The following is a 19,862-nucleotide window of genomic DNA, read 5'->3' on the forward strand; positions in this document are numbered from 1 at the left end:
ATGAAAGGGAAAAGGCTACAACCAAGATTACTCTACCCAGCAAGGATCTCATTCAGATTTGATGGAGAAATTAAAACCTTTACAGACAAGCAAAAGCTGAGAGAGTTCAGCACCACCAAACCAGCTTTACAACAAAGGTGAAAGGAACTTCTCTAGGCAGGAAACACCAGAGAAGGAAAAGACCTACAATAATAAACCCAAAACAATTAAGAAAATGGTAATAGGAACATACATATCGATAATTACCTTAAATGTAAATGGATTAAATGCTTCAACCAAGAGACATAGACAGGCTGAATGGACACAAAAACAAGACCCGTATATATGCTGTCTGCAAGAGACTCACTTCAGACCTACGGACACGTACAGACTGAAAGTGAGGGGATGGAAAAAGATATTCCATGAAAATGGAAATCAAAAGAAAGCTGGAGTAGCAATTCTCATAAAAGACAAAATAGAGGGGAGTTTATAGCAAAACAATCCTACCTCAAGAAACAAGAGAGGAGGTAGAGAAGATGGCGGAAGAGTAAGACATGGAGATCACCTTCCTTCCCACAGATACATTAGAAATACATCTACACGTGGAACTACTCCTACAGAACACCCACTGAACGCTGGCAGAAGACTTCAGACCTCCCAAAAGGCAAGAAAATCCCCAAGTACTTGGGTAGGGCAAAAGAAAAAAGAAATAACAGAGACAAAAGAATAGGGACGGGACCTGCACCAGTGGGAGGGAGCCGTGAAGGAGGAAAGGTTTCCACGCACTAGGAAGCCCCTTCGTGGGCGGAGACTGCGGGTGGCGGAGTGGGGAAGCTTCGGAGCCACGGAGGAGAGCACAGCCACAGGGGTGCGGAGGGCAAAGCAGAGAGACTCCCACACAGAGGATCGACGCCGAGCAGCAGTCACCAGCCTGAGAGGCTTGTCTGCTCCCCCGCCGGGGCGGGCGGGGCTGGGAGCTGAGGCTCGGACTTTGGTTGGATCGCAGGGAGAGGACTGGGGTTGGCGGCGTGAACACAGCCTGAAGGGGTTAGTGCACCACAGCTAGCCGGGAGGGAGTCCAGGGAAAAAGTCTGCAGCTGCCGAAGAGGCAAGAGACTTTATCGTGCCTCTTTGTTTCGTGGTGCACAAGGAGAGGGGATTCAGAGTGCCGCCTAAACGAGCTCCAGAGACGGGTGCGAGCCGCGGCTATCAGCGTGGATCCCACAGCAACAGGGGCATAGAGGGAAAAACAGACAGATTCCCGCACAGAGGCTCGGCGCCGAGCAGCACTCAGCAGCCCAAGAGGCTTGTCTGCTCACCTGCCAGGGCAGGCGGGGCTGGAAGCTGAGGCTCGGGCTTTGGTCGGATCGCAGGGAGAGGACTGGGGTTGGCAGCATGAACACAGCCTGAAGGGGTTAGCGCACCACAGCTAGCTGGGAGGGAGTCCGGGAAAAAGTCTGCAGCTGCCGAAGAGGCAAGAGACTTTTTCTTGCCTCTTTGTTTCGCGGCGGCAAGGAGAGGAGATTCAGAGCACCGCCTAAATGAACTCCAGAGACGGGCGCGAGCCGCGGCGATCAGCGCGGGCCCCAGAGAAGGGCATGAGACGCTAAGGCTGCTGCTGCCACCACCAAAAAGCCTGTGTGTGAGCACAGGTCACTCTCCACACCGCCCCTCCCGGGAGCCTGTGCAGCCCGCCACTGCCAGGGTCCCGGGATCCGGGGACAACATCCCCGGGAGAACGCACTGCGCGCCTCAGGCTGGTGCAACGTCACGCCGGCCTCGGCCGCCGCAGGCTCGCCCCGCCTCCTCTGTACCCCTCCCTCCCCTCGGCCTGGGTGAGCCAGAGCCCCCGAAGCAGCTGCTCCTTTAACCCCGTCCTGTCTGGGCGGGGAACAGACGCCCTCAGGCGACCTACACGCAGAGGCGGGTCCAAATCCAAAGCTGAACCCCAGGAGCTGTGTGAACAGGGAAGAGAAGGGGAAATCTCTCCCAGCAGCCTCAGAAGCAGCGGATTAAAACTCCACAAACAACTTGATGTGCCTGCATCTGTTGAATACCTGAATAGACAATGAATCATCCCAAATTAAGGAGGTGGACTTTGGGAGCAGGATATATTAATTTTTCCCCTTTTCCTTTTTTTGTGAGTGTATATGTATATGCTTCTGGGTGAGATTTTGTCTGTATAGCTTTGCTTTATAATAGCTTTATTTTACTTCACTATATTATATCCTCTTTCTTTCTTTCTTTCTATTTTTTCTCCCTTTTACTCTGAGCCGTGTGGATGAAAGGCTCTTGGTGCTCCAGCCAGGCATCAGGGCTGTGCCTCTGAGGTGGGAGAGCCAACTTCAGGACACTGGCCCACATGAGACCTCCCAGCTCGATGTAATGCCAAATGGCGGAAATCTCTCAGAGATCTCCATCTCAACATCAAGACCCAACTTCACTCAACGGCCAGCAAGCTACAGTGCTGGACACCCTATGCCAAACAACTAGCAAGACAGGAACACAGCCCCATCCATTAGCAGAGAGGCTGCCTAAAGTCATAATAAGACCACAGACACCCCAAAATACACCACCAGACGTGGATGTGCCCACCAGAAAGACAAGATCCAGCCTCATCCACCAGAACACAGGCACTAGTTCCCTCCACCAGGAAGCCTACACAACCCACTGAACCAACCTTAGCCATTGGGGACAGATACCAAAAACAACAGGAACTACGAACCTGCAGCCTGTGAAAAGGAGACCCCAAAAACAGTAAGAGAAGCAAAATGAGAAGACAGAAAAACACACAGCAGATGAAGGAGCAGGGTCAAAACACACCAGACCTAACAAATGAAGAGGAAATAGGTAGTCTACCTGAAAAAGAATTCAGAATAATGATAGTAAGGATGATCCAAAACCTTGGAAATAGAATAGACAAAATGCAAGAAACATTTAACAAGGACGTAGAAGAACTAAAGAGGAACCAAGCAACGATGAAAAACACAATAAATGAAATTAAAAATACTCTAGACGGGATCAATAGCAGAATAACTGAGGCAGAAGAACGGATAAGGGACCTGGAAGATAAAATGGTGGAAATAACTACTGCACAGCAGGATAAAGAAAAAAGAATGAAAAGAACTGAGGACAGTCTCAGAGACCTCTGGGAAAACATTAAACGCACCAACATTCAAATTATAGGGGTCCCAGAAGAAGAAGAGAAAAAGAAAGGGACTGAGAAAATATTTGAAGAGATTATAGTTGAAAACTTCCCTAATATGGGAAAGGAAATAGTTAATCAAGTCCTGGAAGCACAGAGAGTCCCATACAGGATAAATCCAAGGAGACACACGCCAAGACACATATTAATCAAACTGTCAAAAATTAAATATAAAGAAAACATATTAAAAGCAGCAAGTGAAAAACAACAAATAACACATAAGGGAATCCCCATAAGGTTAACAGCTGATCTTTCAGCAGAAACTCTGCAAGCCAGAAGGGAGTGGCAGGATATACTTAAAGTGATGAAGGAGAAAAACCTACAACCAAGATTACTCTACCCAGCAAGGACCTCATTCAGATTTGATGGAGAAATTAAAACCTTTACAGACAAGCAAAAGCTGAGACAGTTCAGCACCACCAAAACAGCTTTACAACAAATGTGAAAGGAACTTCTATAGCCAAGAAACACAAGAGAAGGAAAACACCTACAATAACAAACCCAAAACATTTCAGAAAATGGGAATAGGAACATACATATCGATAATTACCTTAAATGTAAATGGATTAAATGCTCCCACCAAAAGACACAGACTGGCTGAATGGATACAGAAACAAGACCCATATATATGCTGTCTACAAGAGACCCACTTCAGACCTAGAGACACATACAGACTGAAAGTGAGGGGATGGAAAAAGATATTCCATGCAAATGGAAATAAAAAGAAAGCTGGAGTAGCAATTCTCATATCAGACAAAATAGACTTTAAAATAAAGACTATTACAAGAAACAAAGAAGGACACTATATAATGATCAAGGGATCGATCCAAGAGGAAGGTATAACAATTGTAAATATGTATGCACCCAACATAGGAGCACCTCAATACATAAGGCAAATACTAACAGCCATAAAAGGGGAAATCGACAGCAACACAATCATAGTAGGGGACTTTAACACCCCACTTTCACCAATGGACAGATCATCCAAAATGAAAATAAATAAGGAAACACAAGCTTTAAATGATACATTAAACAAGATGGACTTAATTGATATTTATAGGACTTTCCACCCAAAAACAACAGAATACACATTTTTCTCAAGTGCTCATGGAATATTCTCCAGGATAGATCATATCTTGGGTCACAAATCAAGCCTTGGTAAATTTAACAAAATTGAAATCGTATCAAGTATCTTTTCCGACCACAACGCTATGAGACTAGATATCAATTACAGGAAAAGATCTGTAAAAAATACAAACACATGGAGGCTACACAATACACTACTTAATAACGAAGTGATCACTGAAGAAATCAAAGGGGAAATCAAAAAATACCTAGAAACAAATGACAATGGAGACACGACGACCCAAAACCTATGGGACGCAGCAAAAGCAGTGCTAAGAGGGAAGTTTATAGCAATACAAGCCTACCTCAAGAAACAGGAAACATCTCGAATAAACAACCTAACCTTGCACCTGAAGCAATTAGAGAAAGAAGAACAATAAAACCCCAAAGCTAGCAGAAGGAAAGAAATCATAAAGATCAGATCAGAAATAAATGAAAAAGAAATGAAGGAAACAATAGCAAAAATCAATGAAACTAAAAGCTGGTTCTTTGAGAAGATAAACAAAATTGATAAACCATTAGCCAGACTCATCAAGAAAAAAAGGGAGAAGACTCAAATCAATAGAATTAGAAATGAAAAAGGAGAAGTAACCACTGACACTGCAGAAATACAAAAGATCATGAGAGATTACTACAAGCAACTCTATGCCAATAAAATGGACAACCTGGAAGAAATGGACAGATTCTTAGAAATGCACAAACTGCCGAGACTGAACCAGGAAGAAATAGAAAATATGAACAGACCAATCACAAGCACTGAAATTGAAACTGTGATTAAAAACCTTCCAACAAACAAAAGCCCAGGACCAGATGGCTTCACAGGCGAATTCTATCAAACATTTAGAGAAGAGCTAACACCTATCCTTCTCAAACTCTTCCAAAATATTGCAGAGGGAGGAACACTCCCCAACTCATTCTACGAGGCCACCATCACCCTGATACCAAAACCAGACAAAGATGTCACAAAGAAAGAAAACTACAGGCCAATATCACTGATGAACATACATGCAAAAATCCTCAACAAAATACTAGCAAACAGAATCCAACAGCACATTAAAAGGATCATACACCATGATCAAGTGGGGTTTATCCCTGGAATGCAAGGATTCTTCAATATACGCAAATCAATCAACGTGATACACCATATTAACAAATTGAAGGAGAAAAACCATATGATCATCTCAAAAGATGCAGAGAAAGCTTTCGACAAAATTCAACACCCATTTATGATAAAAGCCCTGCAGAAAGTAGGCATAGAGGGAACTTTCCTCAACATAATAAAGGCCATCTATGACAAACCCACAGCCAACATTGTCCTCAATGGTGAAAAACTGAAACCATTTCCACTAACATCAGGAACAAGACAAGGTTGCCCACTCTCACCACTATTATTCAACATAGTTTTGGAAGTGTTAGCCACAGCAATCAGACAAGAAAAAGAAATAAAAGGAATCCAAATTGGAAAAGAAGAAGCAAAGCTGTCACTGTTTGCAGATGACATGATACTATACATAGAGAATCCTAAAGATGCTACCAGAAAACTACTAGAGCTAATCAATGAATTTGGTAAAGTAGCAGGATACAAAATTAATGCACAGAAATCTCTTGCATTTCTATACACTAATGACAAAAAATCTGAAAGTGAAATTAAGAAAACACTCCCGTTTACCATTGCAACAAAAAGAATAAAATATCTAGGAATAAACCTACCTAAGGAGACAAAAGACCTGTATGCAGAAAATTATAAGACACTGATGAAAGAAATTAAAGATGATACAAATAGATGGAGAGATATACCACGTTCCTGGATTGGAAGAATCAACATTGTGAAAATGACTCTACTTCCCAAAGCAATCTACAGATTCAATGCAATCCCTATCTAACTACCACTGGCATTTTTCACAGAACTAGAACAAAAAATTTCACAATTTGTATGGAGACACAAAAGACCCCGAATAGCCAAAGCAATCTTGAGAACGAAAAATGCAGCTGGGGGAATCAGGCTCCCTGACTTCAGACTATATTGCAAAGCTACAGTAATCAAGACAGCTTGGTACTGGCACAAAAACAGAAATATAGATCAACAGAACAGGATAGAAAGCCCAGAGATAAACCCACGCACATATGGTCACCTTATCTTTGATTAAAGGAGGCAAGCATATACAGTGGATAAAAGACAGCCTCTTCAGTAAGTGGTGCTGGGAAAATTGGACAGATACATGTAAAAGTATGAAATTAGAACACTCCCTGACACCATGCACAAAAATAAACTCAAAATGGATTAAAGACCTAAGTGTAAGGCCACACACTATCAAACTCTTAGAGGAAAACATAGGCAGAACACTCTATGATATAAATCACAGCAAGATTCTTTTTGACCCAGCTCCTAGAGAAATGGAAATAAAAACAAAAATAAACAAATGGGACCTAATGAAACTTAAAAGCTTTTGCACAGCAAAGGAAACCATAAACAAGACCAAAAGACAACCCTCAGAATGGGAGAGAATATTTGCAAATGAAGCAACTGACAAAGGATTAATCTCCAAGATTTACAAGCAGCTCGTGCAGCTCAATAACAAAAAAACGAACAACCCAATCCAAAAATGGGCAGAAGATCTAAATAGACATTTCTCCAAAGAAGGTATCCAGATGGCCAACAGACACATGAAAGAATGCTCAACATCATTAATCATTAGAGAAATGCAAATCAAAACTACAATGAGATATCATCTCACACCAGTCAGAATGGCCATCATCAAAAAATCTAGAAACAATAAATGCTGGAGAGGGTGTGGAGGAAAGGGAACACTCTTGCACTGTTGGTGGGAATGTAAATTGATACAGCCACTATGGAGAACAGTATGGAGGTTCCTTAAAAAACTACAAATAGAACTACCATACGACCCAGCAATCCCACTACTGGGCATATACCCTGAGAAAACCATAATTCAAAAAGAGTCATGTACCAAAATGTTCATTGCAGCTCTATTGACAATAGCCAGGACATGGAAGCAACCTAAGTGTCCATCAGCAGATGAATGGATAAAGAAGATGTGGTACATATATACAGTGGAATATTACTCAGCCATAAAAAGAAATGAAATGGAGGTATTTGTAGTGAGGTGGATGGAGTTAGAGTCTGTCATACAGAGTGAAGTAAGTCATAAAGAGAAAAACAAATACAGTATGCTAACACATATATATGGAATCTAAGGGAAAAAAAAAAAAGGCCATGAAGAACCTAGTGGCAAGACGGGAATAAAGACACAGACCTACTAGAGAATGGACTTGAGGATATGGGGAGGGGGAGGGGTGAGATGTGACAGGGTGAGAGAGTGTCATGGACATGTATACACTACCAAATGTAAAATAGATAGCTAGTGGGAAGCAGCCGCATAGCACAGGGAGGTCAGCTGGGTGCTTTGTGACCACTTGGAGCGGTGGGATGGGGAGGGTGGGAGGGAGGGAGATGCAAGAGGGAAGAGATATGGGAACATATGTATATGTATAACTGATTCACTTTGTTATAAAGCAGAAACTAACACACCATTGTAAAGCAACTATACTTCAATAAAGATGTTTAAAAAAAAAAAAAAGAGAAACAAGAGACATCTCAAATAAACAACCTAACCTTACACCTAAAGCAATTAGAGAAAGAAGAACAAAAAAACCCCAAAGTTAGCAGAAGGAGAGAAATCTTAAAGATCAGATCAGTTATAAATGAAAAAGAAATTAAGGAAATGATAGCAAAGATCAATCAAACTCAAAGCTGGTTCTTTGAGAAGATAAACAGAATTGATAACCATTAGCCAGACTCATCAAGAAATACAGCGAGAAGACTGAAATCAGCAGATTTAGAAATGAAAAAGGAGAAGTAACAACTGACACTGCATTAATACAAAGGACCATGAGAGATTACCACAAGCAACTATATGCCAATAAAGTGGACAACCTGGAAGAAGTGGACAAATTATTAGAAAAGCACAACCTTCCAAGACTGAACCAGGAAGAAACAGAAAATATAAACAGACCAATCACAAGCACTGAAAGGATAAAAACCATATGATAATCTCAATAGATGCAGAAAAAGCTTTCAACAAAATTCAACACCCATTTTTGATAAAAAACTCTCCAGAAAGTAGGCATAGAGGGAACTTACCTCAACATAATGAGGGCTACATATGACAAACCCACAGCCAACATCATTCTCAATGGTGAAAAACTGAAACCATTTCCACTAAGATCAGTAAAAAGACAAGATTGCCCACTCTCACAACTTTTATTCAACATAGTTTTGGAAGTTTTAGCCACAGCAATCAGAGAAGAAGAAATAACAGGAATGCAAATTGGAAAACAAGAGGTAAAACAGTCACTGTTTGCAGATGACATGATATTATACAAAGAGAATCCTAAAGATGCTACCAGAAGACTACTAGAGCTAATCAATGAATTTGGTAAAGTAGCAGGATACAAAATTAATGCACAGAAATCTCTTGCATTCCTATACATTAATGATGAAAAATCTGAAAGAGAAATTAAGGAAACACTCCCTTTTACCACTGCAGCAAAAAGAATAAAATACCTAGAAATAAACCTACCTAAGGAGACAAAAGACCTGTATGCAGAAAACTATAAGACACTGATGAAGGAAATTATAGATGATACGAACAGATGGAGAGATATACCACGTTGCTGGATTGGAAGAATCAACCTTGTGAAAATGACTGTAGTACCCAAAGCAATCTACAGATTCAGTGCAATCCCTATCAAAATACTAACAGCATTTTTCACAGACTAGAACAAAAATTTCACAATTCTTATGGAAACACAAAAGACCCTGAATAGCCAATACAATCTTGAGAAAGAAAAATGGAGCTGGAGGAATCAGGCTCCCTGTCTTCAGACTATACTACAGAGCTACGGTAATCAAGATAGTATGGTACTGGCAGAAAAACAAAAATATAGATCAATGGAACAGCATAGAATGCCCAGAGATAAACCTACACACATATGGTCAGCTTATCTTTGATAAAGGAGGCAAGAATATACAATGGAGGAAAGATAGCCTCTTCAATAAATGCTGCTTAGAAAATTGGACAGCTACATGTAAAAGAATGAAATTAGAACACTCCCTAATCCCAGACACAAAAATAAACTCAAAATGGATTAAAGACTTAAATGTAAGGCCAGACACTTCTAAACTCTTGGAGGAAAACATAGGCAGAACACTCTATGACATAAATCACAGCCAGATCCTTTTTAACCCACCTCCTAGAGAAATGTAAATAAAAACAAAAATAAACAAATGGGACCTAATGAAACTTAAAAGCTTTTGCACAGCAAAGGAAACCATAAACAAGACAAAGAAAAAAAAAACATAAACAAGACAACCCTCAGAATGGGGTAAAATATTTGCAAATGAACCAACTGACAAAGGATTAATCTCCAAAATATACAAGCAGTTCATGCAGCTCAATATCAAAAAACAAACAACCCAATGCAAAAATGGGTGGAAGACCTAAATAGACATTTCTCCAAAGAAGATATACAGATTGCCAACAAACACATGAAAGGATGCTCAACATCACTAATCATTAGAGAAATGCAAAGCAAAACTACAATGAGGTATTACCTCACACCAGTCAGAATGGCCATCATTTAAAAATATACAAACAATAAATGCTGGAGAGGGTGTGGAGAAAAGGGAACCCTCTTGCACTGTTGGTGAGAATGTAAATTGATACAGCCACTATGGAGAACAGTAGGGAGGTTCCTTTAAAAACCAAAAATAGAATTACCATACGACCCAGCAATCCCACTATCGGGCATATACTCTGAGAAAACCATAACTCAAAAAGAGTCATGTACCACAGTGTTCACTGCAGCACTATTTGCAATAGCCAGGACATGGAAGCAACCTAAGTGCCCTTTGACAGATGAATGGATAAAGAAGATGTGGCAAAAAGGAACGAAACTGAGTTATTTGTAGTGAGGTGGATGGACAAAGAGTCTGTCATACAGAGTGAAGTAAGTCAGAAAGAGAAAAACAAATACCGTATGTTAACACATATATATGGAATCTTAAAAAAAAAAAAATAAGGTTCTGAAGAACCTAGGGACAGGACAGGAATAAAGAAGGAGACATAGAGAATGGACTTGAGGACACAGGGAGGGGGAGGGGTAAGCCCTGAAGAAGTGAGAGAGTGGCATTGACATATATACACTACCAAATGTAAAATAGATAGCTAATGGGTAGCAGCTGCATAGCACAGGGAGATCAGCTCGGTGCTTTGTGACCACCTAGAGGGGTGGGATAGGGAGGGTGGGAGGGAGACGCAAGAGGGAGGGGATATGGGGATATATGTATATGTGTAACTGATTCACTTTGTTATACAGCAGAAACTAACACACCATTGTAAAGCAATTATACTCGAATAAAGTTGTTTAAAAAAACCACAACTCTCTTTCATTCATAGTGACAGTGTGTTTGTGGGTAATGACTGCTAATAATATATTTTGGAGTGCAATGATGCAAAATCAATTGCTTCATTGAAAAGATTTTGAGAATCCTTCTGATCCAATTTCTCTGGTTCTTTTTAAAAAGGTGAAGGTTCATTTAAAAGGTCAGAACAATTTAAACATCTATAAAAAAGCCCCCTCCCTTCCAACACACCCCCACATACAAACTTTCTTACATTCGCTGTCCAGAGAACTGTGCTACGTGCATACGGAAGTTGTTGGGATTCAGAGTATGAAATCCAGAAAACACATAGAATTTCATGCTTTCATCAAATAAAAAATTGAATTAAGGTGTCAATATCTATGTTGAAAAAATTATGTGGATAATTATATACCTTGATAATATTTATTCAACATCTACTGCATACTTCAGATACTTCTATCCACATGTATTTAGATAGTAGACTCATATTGCTTGTTAAACTAATAAAATAATGTTTTAGGTGTCTTACCATCCATACCCATTGTATCATTATATCCCATGTCTCCCTGGCCCCAACTTCCTGAAAAAGTGAGAGAATAGATCCTTATTTAATAATAGCTTATATTGTATTATGCTTAAAAGTTCAACCTCTACAGCCGTGCAACATAGTTCCAAATTTCATCTTCAACTGGTATGACTGTGTGACCTTGAACAATTTAACTTTTACCTCAATTTCCTTATCTTTGAGGCAATAATATTTATAACTACCTTATAGGTTTTTTATAGGATTGAGAAAATTATGTAAAGCTTTATCAACTGGCAAATCAGATTGCTAGCATCACTAGCATCATCTTTCTCTTATCTAGTACGGTACCTTCATTAGTAAAATCATGTGATGCCTCCCTCAGCCCCTTATATTCTGATTTCCTCAATTGAGGTAGCTTACATATTCCCTTAAAAACCACTGTAAGAGACCTCTGACCTTATGAATACTTTTTGTTTGTTTGCTACTTCTGGAAATGACCGGCAAGCCAACTGCACACACGTCTCTTCTAATTATCACTGCTGGTTTGTTTTTTATATGTGGGTTGGTTTGTGTGTGTGTGTGTGTGTGTGTGTGTGTGTGTGTGTGTGTGTGTGTGTCTAATCACTGAAAGACTCAGAAAATAGGGTTACTTCTCACCAATCTCAGTGCCACTGTGTCTGCTCTGTGTGGCTGTCTCATTCTAAGGCAGTGGGGTCATTTCCATCTTGTCTTGTGGTCCTATTACCTCTCCTCTATCTTACCCCTGGAAATGGAAAGCACTTCCTATCCACCCATGGAAAAGAATTACCTGGTTTCCACTCTGCTCCTAGCTCTTCCACCCCTAGAATCTCCTTCACTCCACAGGCTGCCTGCAATTCAGATCCAGATATATTTTCCAAAGTGAATTTATATCTACTATCTGTAATTCTCCGAATTTCCAAAACCCGTACAAATATAACACAATTAGGCAAATATGGTAAAGATGAAACATGGTTTCGGTGCTCTGATTAAATATCTGTATTCTTGCTTTATTATATTTTTTGGAGTCAGGATTTCTGACTATTTTGCCAGGATATATACATTAAAAATATTGTTGTTGTTTCTATCCATCATTCCTGGTTGTTTTCACTGACAGTGTTGGTAAGGCTATCTAGTTTGCTGGAAGCAGACTATTCAAAGGCATGTGATCTCCTCCTCTGAGGAAAGTAGAACTTCAGGAAAGGCAATACATTGTGTTAGCTCACTTAAATATCTGTGGGAAAAGTCTGCACAACAATTTGAAGTACTATATGGCAGTTTCTAGTAAAACTGATAAGTTGCATATCATATATCAGCAAGTCTACCTCTGGGCCCATACTCTTTTACACATGTACATGAGAAGATTTATAATCAAAAAAGTTTATAACCCAATTGTTTGAACTATTAAGCACTAGAAAAACTAAATAAATATTTATTCTAGAAAAATAAAATAGGGGAATGGATAGAATATACATTAACATGATTAGATCTCAAAAATAACTGATATGGGTGAAAAAATAAAGTTGAAATATAACTTGTGCCAACTTATTTTTAAAAACATAGAAGACTATAAACATATATTGTTTGTGGATTCATGCATATATGTTAAAATAGAATTTAAAAGCATAATTGATGAAATGATGCGATGCAAGCTCAAGCAACTTCAGAGGAAGGTGTTTGGGAATGAAATAGGGTACCGATGGGAAGAATGCATGCATATATTCATTGATTTTAAAATGTAAAGAGTTATTTTAGACTGTTGATTATAACATGATTTGCACTTTTTATATCATTACTTCCTCATTTAAATGCCTTAAGCCTCAAGGGAAAATACAAAGTAGATTTAAATAGTGTTCAAAGGAAGGTGAAAAACAGGACCAGAACACTGAATTATATAATTACAGATTTATAAACATTAAGTAAAGTTTATCACTTTGCGTTAATATATCAGGTACTGCCTTAAAATAACCTTTGAACAACGTCCCTTCAGTGAATGCTTAGTGTAATAGATCCTAATAGTGATGTTTATTTTTCTTTGCTCATCACAAGGAATACATTTATTACATGTTAAGAGGCATATAATTTATATTTCTTGGTAAATTAACAAAAAACATTTTGATTTTATTAACATGTAATATTTTTCTCCCAATTCTGTGATAATTATTTCAGACTTGACCTTATGACCTTAAGAACACTGTAAAATCCTATATTCTCTGAACTTGCAATTTGCTTATCCATGACTTTCTTGATACACCGGATGCCTGCCAGAAGGGCAAAGTACAAAGAAGAGCTTTCAACAACACCTCAATTTGAATTCACTTTGTTTAAAACTGTGTTCTATTTTCAAAATACTTTATTTCCATTTTTTTATTTTTTCCATTGGAAAAAGTCAGAGTCCAAAGGCTCAAGGACCCTTCAGTCAGTCAAGTCATGTTCTCATGCCAGAGGTAATGTTGTTAGACACTTATGCATTGAATAATTTATGCATTATTTTAATACCCTAAAAACTGTTAAAGTGACACTCTTAGGTCTATGTAGTATTTACTCCCAAAAATGTAAGTTCCATTTAATGATGACCGTGATTATAACCATAAAGCTTTTCTATAGGCAAATTGCAGCAAAATATTGAGTTGTTTTTGTGAAAAAAATGTTCTAGAACACTGTTTATGGTGCCTTGCAAAGGTTTATGCCAAACCTCTGAGAATTATTAAAAAGTGAATTTAAGTATAAAATGCAAGGCAGTCAATAATGAATACACAGTAATTTAGAACAATTCTCCTCCTGTAAAAATGACAAATGCTATTAAAATTGTGAATGTAAATATATATATATACATTTAAATATAAAAATTATGCATATAAAACTTATAGATACACATACATTAAACTTTATATGCATACATCAAGGTCCAGGAGAAGACAAAAATCAAGAGGTGAGGCTAGCTTTTAAAGTTGCTTTCACTCTGGGCTAAGAAGCTGAGAAGCAATTTTGAAAGCCTTGAGATGAAAAGCAAAGTTAAAATCCAGGTTCATTGAAACATTGGGAATCTGGTAAACAATCCTCTGCTTATACTTAATTATGTATGTTCCCTACACTGCACAGCTGTTCCCTAGGACTAAACTTGAATCAAAATTAAACTAGGTTTTGCAGACATGGACTCCTGGCTTCAAGTCATTTCTGTGGTCCAGAAAATTTCAACTTGTGAAATTGGTTTAGAGTGATTTTAGACTGGTAGTTCCTTCACATGGCTTTAGAAGCAGAAGAAAATCCTCTCTGAGATAATGTAATATTCTTCTAGTTCTCAAATTATGTCACAAAAATTTCTAAAATACCTATTTCACATCTAAGATATTCTAGTCATAGGAAAAGGCAAATCACTGTGACTGAGAACCAGTAGAAATAATTGACAACAGATAAAAGCCCACTGTAGTGAAGGACATTCTTTCTACTGGGGAGAAGAGTTAAACTTTTGAAATGTCATCAAGGAACAGAAAAACATAAGCAAGATATTGCAGATTTGCAAAAGGACCAAATAGAAATTCTAAAAATGGAACACCATTTAATAACCAAGACTAAAAACTCAACAGGTGGGATTAATGGCAGTATTAGAATTAAAATACAGCTTCCAGATTGAAGCACATAGAGACAAAAGTTTGTAAAATTGTGAAGAGGGAAGAGACATGACAAATGTAGTGAGAATATATAACAAAGTTAACTGAAGTAAATGGAGATGACAGAAGATGTGGTAGAAATTATATATTTTTTTAATTCGTGAGTATTTCCTCTAATTGATTAAAAAAAAGCATCTGTAGATTCAGGAAGACAAATGAATATCAAAAAGGTAAGTAAAATGAAATTCATAGCCAAAGACATCATTTGAACCCAAAGAAAATCAAACATAAAAATAAATCTTAAAACAGATTACATTTAAGTTAGCTACAGTTTGCAGCTATTGGGCTCATAAATGATTTCTACCAGCAAAATAGAACCAAGATAGCAGGAGAATATTTTAATATGTGTATAGAAAATAATTGCCAACCTCAAATCTAAATACAAGAAAAAATACTATATAAGAATGAATGTGAAAAAAAGGCATTTCTAGACAAACAAATCCTGATAAGATCCACCATTAGCAAACCTGTCATAAAATGAATACTTAGAGCTTTCTTCAGGAAGAAAGAAAACAATCTCAGCTTTTAGTTTGGAGATGCAAGAAGGAATGAAGAGCAGCAGAAATAAAAAAAGTACACATTCACCAAGATAGACCAAATTCTGGCCCATAAAACACACGTCAACAAATTTAAAATAATGGAAATCATACAACGTCTGCTCTCAGACTACAGTGGAATTTAATCAGAAATAAATAACAGGAAAATTACTGGAAAATCCCAAAATATGTAGAGATTAAACAACATGTTACTAAATAACACATGGGACAAAGAAGCAATCACAAGAGAAATTTTAAAATATTTTGAATAGAACGAAAGTAAAAGCACAATTATCAATATTTGTGGGATGCAGTGAAAACAGTGCTTGGAGGAAAATTTGTAACATTGAAAGCATATAGTCGAAAAAAAAAATCTAAAATCAATAATCTAAGTTCCCATCCTAGGAAACTAGAAAAAGAGAAGCAAACTAAATCCAAAGCAAGCAGAAAATATATATATAATAAGAGTAGCAATCAATGAAATTGAAAACAGGAAATCAATAGAGAAAATCAACACAACTAATACTTAGTTCTTTGAAAAGATCCATGAACTTGGCAAGCCTCCAACCAGGCTAAGAGAGGAGAGGGCACAAATTGCTCAGATCAGAAATAAAATAGAGGACATTAAAACAGATCCCATGGACAATAAAATTGTCCCACAAACTTGATAACCTATAAGTAATGGACCAATTCCTTGAAAGGTACAATCTGCCAAAACTCATACATAAAGAAAGAGACAATTGGAATAGGCCTATATCTTAAGGATATTGAATCAATAATTAATACCATTCCAAACAGAAAGCCCCAGGCCCAGAAGGGTTCACTGGTGAATTTTATCAAAGATTTAGGGGGAAATTATACCAATTTTCTATGATCTCTTCAAGAGGATAGAAGCAGAAGAAATACTTCTTAACTCATTCTGTGAGGCCAGCATTACCATAATATCAAAACCAGACAAAGATATTACAAGAAAAGAAAACTTCAGACCAATATTTCTCATGAACATAGATGCAAAAATCCTAAAGACAATATTAGTGAGTTGAATCCAACAATGCATGTAAAGAATTATACACCATGACCAAGTGGGATTTATACCAGGTACACAAAGCTGATTCAACATTTGAAAATCAATTAATGTAATACATCACATCAACAGGCTGAAAAAGAAAACTCAAATAATCAATAGATGCAGAAAAGGCAATTGACAAAATCAAACACCCATTCATGATAATCACTCTCAGTAAACTAGGAATAGAGGGGAACTTCCTTGAATTGATAAAGAATATCTAAAAATGTATACCTAGCATCATACTTAATGGTGAGAAACTTGAAGCTTTCCCACTAAGATCAGGAACATAGCAAGAATGTCTCCTGTCACCACTTATTGCAAGATGTCTTGCAATAAGGCAAGAAAATGAAATAAAAGGCATACAGATTGGGAATAAAACTATTTCTGTTTGTAGGTGACATGACCATATGTAGGAAATCCAAGAGAATCCACGAAAATCTCCTGGAACTAAAAAGTGATTGTAACAAGGTTGCAGGATACAAGTTTAATATATAAAAACAGTCACTTTCTCTATATCAGTAGTAAACAAGTGGAATTTGAAATTAAAGACAAAATACCATTTACTTTAGCACCCCCCAAAAATGAAATACTTAGGTACAAATCTAACAAAATATATACAAGACCTATATGGGGAAAACTACAAAACTCTGGTGAATACAATCAAAGAACTAAATAAATGGAGAGAGATTCCATGTTCATGGATATGAAGACTCTAAATTGTCAAGATGTCAGTTCTTCCCAAATTAATCTATAGATTCAGTGCATTTCCATTCAAAATCCCAGCAAGTTATTTTGTGGATACTGACCAACTCATTCTAAAGTTTATATGGAGAGGCAAAAGATCCAGAATATCTAACACAATTTTGAAGAAAAACAAAGTTGGAGGACAGATACTACCTGACACTTGTCCTATACTACAGTAATCAAGACAGTGTGGTATTAGCAAAAGAACACGCAAGTAGATCAATGGAACAGATTAGAGAGCCCAGAAATAGCCTCCCATAAATGATGAATATATGTAGCACAGAGGCTTTTTAGGTCAGTGACAATAATTTGTATGATACCGCAATGTATGATACATGTCATTATACATTTGTCCAAACCCACAGAATGTATAACACCAGGAGTTAACCATAGTGTTATAATGTAAAGAATGGACTTTGGGTAACTATGATTTGTTAACATAAGTTCATCAATCTTAAAAAAGGTACCATTCTGGTGGGGGATGTTTATAACTGGGAAGGCTATGCATGTATTAGGGCAGGGGGTGTATGAGAAGGCTCTGTGCCTTCCCCTTGATTTTGATGTGAACATTAAACTACTCTAAAAGAATAGTCAATTTTTTTTAAAGTATATTTTATTATATAAATCTAAATTAACATTGGCTACACAACAATAACAGTGATGTATTATAGGGTTCAAAACAGACTAGAATAAAAAAATAGGAAAATAGCATTTAAATTGAAGGCAGGCATAAAGCCAACAATGTTTGTACACCATTCATTTTCCCAGATCCTTTCCACCTCCCCCTGTTTCTGTTAGCCTCCCTTCTCAGCTCCCTGAAATCCTTAGCTAAAAACTTTTGGTCACTGGAGCAAAAAAACATATTTCCTTTGCCATGGGTCAGGACAAAACTGAGGCATTGCTTAAACTCCAGAGGTACCATGTGAGGTTTTTTCCCTTCCTTTTCCTTCCTATTTCCTATAATTATTTTCTGTTTCTCCTGGAAGTGCTTCACCACTTCCAACATCACCAACAGATAATACCTAAACTGAGGATCTGTTTCTGTTTCTTAAAGACCTATCTAAGGTAGTTTTCAGTTTGGATTAAACTCTTCTAAAGTGTTTATAAATACATGGCAGGGAGTAAAATATCCAAGTAATATCAACTTTGATAAGTCTAGCTTGCATGGAAAAGTCATTAGCCTAATGACCAATTAATAGGAAAAGAGTGTATAGTATCCAAACGAAAGATAAAAAATGAATAATAAAAATAATCAAGTCAAGACTCATAAAACAGTCAGGACAAATAAAAAGCACATTGTAAGCTGGTAAATTTAAAATCAAATACATCACTGGTTACATTATTAATCCTATACACATAATGTTGAGCAAAAGGAATCAAACACAGTGAAAACATGCTGTATTATTCCATTCATATTCAATTCAAAACTGTCACACCAAAACCATGGTGCTTAGGGGTTTATACTTACATAATAAAATTATAACAAAGGAAAGCAAGCAGTCACTTCATGAGGAAGTGAAGAAGAAATGTCAGATCAGTGATTACCTTGAGCAGGGAGAGAAGGATTTGCAATCTGGACTAGGAATTCAGGGTTTCTGTCTTTCAGATCCATTTTATTGCACTGGGTCAGTGGTGCTGACTTCAAATGGAGCTAGTCTATTTAAGCGATTTTCATGATGCCTAAGGTGCATAGGCAAGCTGAAATCCCCCATTAGAATCGTTTTTTGTATGGCAATTTACACTTTCAGAGTGTTTTACATTTGTATTTTCAGCCAGTGCTCAAAGTCTAAATATTGGTATTAATACTGCTTTGTTTTTGCAAATATTAATACTAAAGATTTCCAGATGAAGGCACTGAGGTTTGAAAGGATTCAGTGACTTGTCCAAAAGATAACTTGGGGCTTAAACTTAGATCCTTTGAATTTTAAGCCTGCCCTTGGCCCACTGTATCACATTACCTCTATACAATCATATTGTTATAAATAATTTTCTAAATTTTATAAATGCCTCTGGAAATCATGTTATAATGCTTGCGTAGTTATAAGGGTATTAACTGTAGAAGCAGTATAATATTTGTAAAATTTGTATCGTGTCTGCAAAGGTATAGTAATGAAGCCATGAAGTCCTAAAATCTGATGCTATAACTTCTGATGAGGGTGGTAAAGCTAGACTGATATTTATCTTTAGTTATGATTGCCCACCCTCATTAATTTGAATTTCACCAATTCACACTTCACAGTAATTCATTTAGGGCATTTACTAAACTGTAATAAAATGGCCGGAGCTTGGACTTATCTATAATGAAGGGGTTGGTAGGAAAATTAGTACTTGCCCAGAGAATATTGAAATGACTGAAAAGAATGGAAGGACCATTTTCAGGTGTCCAAGCACTCTAGAAATCATTTACATACAAGCAATTGATGAGCTAATTTCAACTCATTCTTATCTATTCATTGAAGCTAGTCAGTGTCAGAACTCTAGTGCTTTGTTCGTCTAATTCCAATTACAGTACGTAACAGAGTATTGAAAATGCATTTTGGAAAAAAA

This window comes from Balaenoptera acutorostrata, chromosome 6 (assembly GCF_949987535.1).
Source record: "Balaenoptera acutorostrata chromosome 6, mBalAcu1.1, whole genome shotgun sequence".
Classification (NCBI taxonomy): domain Eukaryota; kingdom Metazoa; phylum Chordata; class Mammalia; order Artiodactyla; family Balaenopteridae; genus Balaenoptera; species Balaenoptera acutorostrata.